This window comes from Pistacia vera, unplaced genomic scaffold (assembly GCF_008641045.1).
Source record: "Pistacia vera cultivar Batoury unplaced genomic scaffold, PisVer_v2 Contig268, whole genome shotgun sequence".
Classification (NCBI taxonomy): Eukaryota; Viridiplantae; Streptophyta; class Magnoliopsida; order Sapindales; family Anacardiaceae; genus Pistacia; species Pistacia vera.
The window spans coordinates 654,968-662,941 of record NW_022196077.1 but is presented as its reverse complement, the minus strand read 5'-3'; the positions used below and the strand labels follow the sequence as shown (position 1 = coordinate 662,941).

Below are 7,974 nucleotides of genomic sequence, written 5' to 3'. Positions count from 1 at the left end.
ACAAGTCAGGTCTTGAGTGAGTAAGGTACTGCAGACCCTCTACAATGCTCCTGTATAATGTTGGTTGATCAAACAAGTTACTATCTTCTTTACTTAACTTGGTACCTAAGGCCATCAGAGTTTGACATGGTTTACAATCTGCCATTCCAGCTTTGATTAACAAATCATGAGCATATTTTGACTGAGTAAGAAACAGACCTGAGTGATCTCTTTGTACCTCAAAGCCAAGAAAATAATTCAGGGCACCAAGAGTTTTTAAGGCAAACTTTTGATTTAAGTCTTCCACAATCTAAGTGATTAGTGAAGAATCTGTCCCCGTAATTAGTATATCATCTACATATACTAAAAGGTAGATGATTTGAGACCCTTGTTTCAAATAAAACAAGCTTGTATCTAATATAGAGCTGACAAAACCCCAATCAAGCAAAGAGTGCTTCAGTTTGTCAAACCATGCCTTGGGGGCTTGTTTTAAACCATACAAAGCTTTGTTAAGCTTACAAACATGATGAGGAAGCTTGGAGTTAGTAAAACCTTCAGGCTGCTTCATGAAGACAGATTCTGTCAATTCACCATTGAGAAAGGCATTATTAATGTTAATATGTTGAATATCCCATTGATTATGTACTGCAAGAGACAAAATAATCCTTATTGTGGCAAGCTTGATAACAGGGGAAAAAGTATCAAAGTAGTTAAGTCTAGGAGTTTGTTGGAACCCTTTAGCCACTAGTCTAGCTTTATATTTTTGTAAGGTTCCATCAGGCTTCAACTTTGTCTTAAACACCCATTTACACCCTACTATATTAATATTTGGTGTATAAGGTACTAAAGACCATGTTTCATTCTTCATCAAGGCTTTAAACTCATCTTCCATTGCAAACTTCCATTCGTGTATGATCAGTGCTTCAACAACAGTTGTTGGCTCATTAAAGTTACTTTGAGTGGCTATGAAAGCATGTCTTGCAGAGGTTAAGTTTGAGCTTTTTGATCTTGTAATCATAGGGTGTTGGTTCAAGATTGGTTGAGGCTGAGAGATAGGTAAGACTACCTCTAATTGTATACCAGGACAAGCATTTGAATTTTGAACCTTTTGAAGCTCGTTATATGCAGAACCTGACCTCTGAACTCTATGCTGATCATTAATAGATTCATCTAGAACCTCATGAGCAGTTGAAGCTAGAGCATTAACAGGTTCATCTAGAGCTGGAATATTTGTATGTGTCCCCACTGTGTTGGTGGTAAAATCTGCATCAGCAATTCCATCAAGATTCTTAGGAGCAGAGTCTGTTATTTGAACTCTATGCTACCCCTGTTTGGAGTGTAATTCATCAGCTGTTAACACATTATCAAAGTCACATTCTAATATGAAAGCATCACTGATAATCCGAGAATTATACTGTTTTTATTAGGCTTTTTGGCCGAATTTTAGATACTTCTTGGTTCATTTTTGCCTGAATTGCTACTTAATTCTTTACATTTTATGTTTCAGGCCAAAATGGACATTTTGAGCAAATAATGAGCAAATTGGAGTTTTTGGACCCAGAAGTGAGCGGATTTCGGAATTCGGAAGAGTTCAGAAGCAGATTGAAGCACTATGAAGCTTGTTCCAATGAGAAAGCATCGAAGATTGAAGATTCAAGCAAAGAAGCAAGCGGAGGGCAATTCTAATTTTTAGAATTTTTCATGAAGGTTCACCGTAGCATAGTTCTGTTCTTCGCTGCGGCGAAGGAAGTGAAACACGGGATTCTAACTTTCCTCGTCGCCTTGGTAAAGTCTGTAGATTTTTGTTTTCTTCAAAACACACAGTTTTATTTTAGGAAAGGTATAGGTTTTTGGGCGAACTATAAAAAAACTTTACCATTTTGAGAAGGGTGGTCGGAGTTCGCCTTGTTTTCATTTTTTTCTTAGAATAGAATTTACATTTTTGTTAAGAAAGTGAGAATATTGGAGATTAAACCTCATGGATTCTTCAACTAGGGGAGATATCTTTTCTTTTCTCTTTAATTCAATATGTTGAATGCTATGTTTACTGTTTTTCTTGCTATGTATTTTTATTTAGTTATGAACAAACCCATTTTGGGTTAGGGTTTTGATTAAGTTCGGATTTCTATGGTTAATGAATTGATTATTACTATTTCCATATTCTATTACATAGATTGTGTGGTTATTCTATTTTTAATGGAATTTATTTGATGAATATGATGAGATTGAGAAATGAATCATGTTGAGCTTCATGGGTAATCACCATTGTAGTATTGAATGCCAGAGATAGATTTGAGAATCAATGAAATCAATCTAGGATTCCATTAGCTTAATGAACTTGGATCTTTTATTCTTCAAAATTGTTGGATGCGGAAGTTTAGTAGGGAAAAGTAGGAATTCATAGCCTGATAAGGTATGTTTGACAACTTAGAGAATTCGATTTACAATCTGTGCATGTGAGTGTGGAAATAACATAGTCCGTAGAATTCATCCATAGAGTCCGAATGAAGTCAAAACCCTAACCGTTTGTTAAATTGATATTATTCTTGCGTTTAAATTCTTGTTTTCATTAATTAGTCTTTAATACTTTGTAAGTCTAGTTTTAGTTTTAGATTTAATCTCTCCCATTAATCCAAACACATTTGGTTCCTCCAACTTGAAAACAGTTAGGAAATTTAGTGCTTAACAACCAATCCTCATGGGAACGATACTCACTCATCACTTTATTACTTTGTGCGACTAGTGCACTTGCTATTTTTGCATGTTGTAGTAACAATGTATCAAGTTTTTGGCGCCGTTGCCTGGGATTGAGTTGTGTGTTAACATTAAATTTTTCTTGTGTTAGCTAGATTGTGGCTTTATTTTTGCTTAATTGTGTGTTAGTTTAATTTTTGTTATTCTTTTTGGTTGGCTTGTGATCTCACTTTTTGTCTCTTTCTGTGTAGTTTATGCGAAGAGTAAGACCTCAGCCAGTGGTTCCTATTGATCCTAAGATTGAAAGAACCACTAGAAGACTTAACAGAGAAAGAAGAGAAAGAGAGGCTACAGTGGAACCAGAGGTCATAGTTATAGAGATGACAGAAAATAGAATAGTAAGGGAGTTTTCAGTTCCCTCAGTTGATGGCAGTGGGTCGAGTATTACTAGACCAGCAGTACAAGCCAATAACTTTGAGATAAAGTCGGCAATCATCCAGATGATCCAGCAGTCGGTACAGTTCAGGGGAGATTTGAAGGAAGATCCAAATCTACACATTACCAATTTTTTGGAGATTTGTGATACTTTTAAGTCAAACGGAGTGTCAGATGACACCATCAGATTGAGACTATTCCCGTTTTCATTTAAGGATAAAGCTAAGGGATGGTTAATGGCACTACCATTAGGAATGATCACAACATGGAATGATTTAGCACAGAAGTTCCTGACCAAATTCTTTCCTCCGGCAAAGTCGACAAAGCTGAGAAATGATATCATATCGTTTCTATAGGAAGAGTCGGAATCATTGTATGAGGCTTGAGAGAGATACAAAGAATTACTGAGGAGGTGTCCACATCATGGGTTGCTAGTTTGGATGCAAGTCCAAACATTTTATAACAGATTGATGGTGAATGTGCAAACTATGGTGGATGCAGCATCGGGAGGAGCACTGCAAAATAAGACTCCGGAAGAATCTCACGAGTTGCTTGAAGTTCTGGAAAGCAGCAATTATCAAAGACCTAATAAGAGGGAGCAACCGAAGAAATCTATGGGTCTTCATGAAGTTGATACATATACAGCCATTTTAGCCCAACTGACAGCACTTCAGAAATAATTGGGAAGTATGTAGGTAAATTCGATTCAAGCACCTCAACTAACTTGTGAATTTTGTGCAGGTAATCACGTGAGCAGCGAATGTCAAGTGGGGAACATGTTTGCTTCAACATTATCATCATCGGAGCAGGTTAACTACTTGGCAGGAAATCAAAGGCAATCAAACAATCCATACTCCAACACATATAATCCTGGTTGGAGGAATCATCCGAACCTGTCTTGGGGCAATCAAAATCAACAGAATCAGTAGAACAATCAATGGAACCAAAGAGCATTGCCAAACAACCAAACAGGGGTGAACAATCAATCAGCAGAGCAAAGAGTGACAAAATTGGAGGACATATTTGGAAAGTTTATGCAAGAGACCACAGGTTTTATGAATGAGATGAGAACGAATTTCAGAAATCAAGGGGCGTCCATTCAGAACTTGGAGGTACAAGTGGGTCAATTGGCTGATAAGTTAAATGAGAGACTACAGGGTTCACTACCAAGCAACACAGTGACTAACCCACGTGAGCAAACAAATGCGATAACTCTGAGAAGTGGGACAATGTTGGAAGAGGTGGAAAAATCCAGGGAAGAAGAAAGTCCATCAAAGGGAAAGAAAAAGGAAGACTCTGATGAGGAAGTTGATGAAGAGATAGTTGCTGAAGAGAAACCATCGAGTTCTAGGGAAGAAGAACAAAAACGGGAAGTGAGGTAAAGACAAAGGAAAGAGAAATTGCATTTTCCCGAGATACCACCAAAATTGGCACATCACACTCCTCCCGTGCCATTTCCTCAGAGACTCAAGAAAAAGAATCAGGATAAGCAGTTTTCCAAATTCATTGAAATATTTAGAAAATTACATATTAACATTCCTTTTGTACATGCATTGACAGATGTCGAGCTACGCGAAATTTGTCAAGGAGATTTTATCAAACAAAAGGAAGTTGGAGGATGAGGAAATAGTGATGCTCACGGAGGAGTGCATTGCCATTCTCCAGAAGAAGCTACCTTTGAAACTCAAAGATCTAGGGAGTTTTACTATTCCTTGCATTATAGGAGACATTACCTTTGATCGAGTTTTATGTGATTTAGGTGCTAGCATCAATTTAATGCCTTTTTTTGTTTTCAGGAGATTGGGAATTGGTGAAGTGAAGCCAACGACCATGTCGTTGCAACTTGCAGATAAATCCATCAAACATCCAAGGGGTATAGTCGAAGATGTGTTGGTAAAGGTGGACAAGATTATCATTCCAACGGATTTTGTTGTATTGGATATGGAAGAGGATAAGGAAATGCCTCTTATTTTGGGCCAACCATTTCTGGCCACAAGAAGAGCACTCATTGATGTGCAAGAAGGAAAGTTACTGTTAAGGGTTCAAGATGAAACAGTAACGTTCAATGTGTTTGAGGCTATAAATTCCCATGCTAGTCGGATTCGTGCTTTAGTGTTAATGTGGTGGATAAACTAGTAGCGGAGGTCATTGAAGAGAACACTCCATAACTACCTCTAGAAGCATGTATTGCTCAATTAAGAACAATAGAGGTAGATGAGTCGGCAAGGAATGAATGTGCTAGATTGTTGGAAGCACTTTAGCCGATTGATGAGAGCCAAGATCTAGAATTTGAGGAATTTGATTTTGAAAAAGAGAAGGAAAAGGAAAGAAAGGAAGAACCTCCAAAGCTTGAGCTAAAACCTTTACCTTCCCACCTCAAATATGTGTATCTTGGGGAATCAGAAATCTTCCCAGTAATCATCAGTTCAAGGTTGAGCAAGTTGGAAGAAGAGCGGTTAATTCGGGTGTTGAGGGAACACAGATCAGTAATTGGATGGACTATTTCGGATATTAGAGGCATCTCTCCATCTTTTTGCATGCATAAGATACTCATGGAGGATGATATCAAGCCTAGAGTTCAACCACAACGAAGATTGAATCCTTTGATGAAGGAAGTGGTGAGAAAGGAGGTGGTGAAACTTCTAGATATAGAAATAATTTATCCCATTTCTGATAGTCCATGGGTGAGCCTGGTGCAAGTGGTTTTCAAAGAAGGGAGGTATCACAGTGATAAAGAATGAGAGCAATGAATTGATACCAACTAGGACAGTCAGAGGCTGGAGAGTGTACATTGACTACCAGAAACTAAATGAAGCGACAAGGAATGATCATTTTTCACTTCCTTTCATTGATCAAATGTTGGAGAGATTGGCAGGGCATGCGTACTACTGTTTCTTGGATGGTTATTCAGGATATAATCAGATTGCCATCGCTCTTGAGGATCAAGAGAAGACGACCTTCACTTGTCCATATGGCACCTTTGCTTACTGAAAGATGCCATTTGGATTGTGTAATGCACCAACCACATTTCAGAGATGCATGATATTGATCTTTGGAGATATGGTGGAGCGGTTTATAGAAGTCTTCATGGATGACTTTTCTGTTTTTGGTTCATCCTTTGATAATTGCTTATTCTTTTGTTTTACAACGATGTTAGGAGATGAAGTTGGTGCTCAACTGGGAGAAATGCCACTTTATGGTCCAGGAAGGAATAGTGCTTGGTCATAGAATTTCAAAGGACAGAATAGAAGTGGATCGAGCAAAGACGGACGTGATTGAGAAGCTGTCACCACCCTCAAATGTTAAAGCAGTTTGAAGTTTCTTGGGGCATGCGGGGTTTTATAGACGGTTCATCAAGGATTTTTCTAAGATCTCTAAACCCCTTTGCAATTTATTCATTAAAGATGTTGCTTTTGATTTTAATGATAAATGCATGCATGCTTTTCAAACTCTAAAAAAATTATTAGTAGCTGCATCTAGTATTGCAGTTCTCGATTTGGGACTACCATTTGAATTGATGTGTGATGCTAGTGATTTTGCACTAGGAGTAGTGTTAGGACAGAGGAAAAACAAAGTGTTGCATGTAATTCAGTATGCTAGCAAAACACTCACTGATAAATGTTGCATGTAATTCAGTATGCTAGCAAAACACTTACTGATGCACAATTGAATTACACCACCACTGAAAAAGAATTGTTGGCTGTGGTTTTTGGTTTTGATAAATTTCATTCATATTTGCTAGGTGCCAAGGTGATAGTCTACACGGACTATTCAGCACTCAAGCACCTATTGGCAAAGCAAGCAGCGAAACCTCGGCTGATAAGATGGATCCTATTGCTACAAGAGTTTGAGTTGGAGATACGAGATAAGAAAGGGTCGAAAAATGTGGTGGCGGACCATTTGTCAAGGATTGAACGACCAATTCAAGGAAATGAAGAAGAAACCCAAATCAGAGAAACTTTCCCGGATGAGAAATTGATGAGAGTAGAGGAAGTACCGTGTTATGCAGTTTTGCAAACTACTTGTCAGCGAGAGTGCTCCCCATCGGCATGACCTTCCAACAGCAGAGAAAGTTTTTCTCAGATTTGAAGTACTACTTCTGGGAAGAGCCATTTCTGTATAGACACTGTGCTAATCAGATGATATGTAGGTGTGTTCCGGAAGAGGAAATGGAGAGTATCCTACGACATTGTCACGAAAAGGAAGTGGGTGGCCATTTTGGAGGAGCTAGGACAGTAGCCAAGGTTCTTCAATCTCGGTTTTACTGGCCAACCCTTTTCAAGGATTCTTTTTGGATGGTTCAGGAATGCGACCAATGTCAACGAAGTGGGAATATTTCAAAGCGAGATGAGATGCCACTGAACAATATCCTAGTTGTTAATTTGTTCGATGTATGGGGAATTGACTTCATGGGTCCCTTCCCAAATTCTTACAAGAACACATACATTTTAGCAGCGGTGGATTACGTATCGAAATGGGTGGAAACAGTGGCATTGCCGTCCAATGATGCTAGGGTGGTGGTTAATTTTGTGAGAAAGAACATTTTCTCAAGATTCGGGGTACCATCGGCAATCATTAGTGATGGAGGATCACATTTTTGCAACAGGTAATTGGATGCACTGTTGGGAAAATATGGGGTGAAACATAGAGTTGCGACACTATACCATCCACAGACTAGCGGACAAGTGGAACTGTCGAACAGAGAACTAATGGGAGTTTTAGAAAAGACAGTCAATGCATCGAGAAAGGATTGGTCACGGAAGTTGGATGATGTATTATGGGCCTACCACACTGCATTTAAGACTCCGATTGGTATGTCTCCATTTAGAATGGTCTATGGGAAGGCATGTCATTTGTTGGTAGAAC

At 38.6% G+C, this 7,974-nt stretch overlaps 1 non-coding gene across 1 annotated transcript; it reads right to left on the bottom strand.

The window, feature by feature from the left end:
• Nucleotides 1–3,431: 3,431 nt before the first annotated feature.
• On the bottom strand, nt 3,432–3,538 carry LOC116133347. Its single transcript, XR_004128531.1, has one exon. It is a non-coding gene; the product is annotated as a small nucleolar RNA R71 (small nucleolar RNA).
• Nucleotides 3,539–7,974: the final 4,436 nt, after the last annotated feature.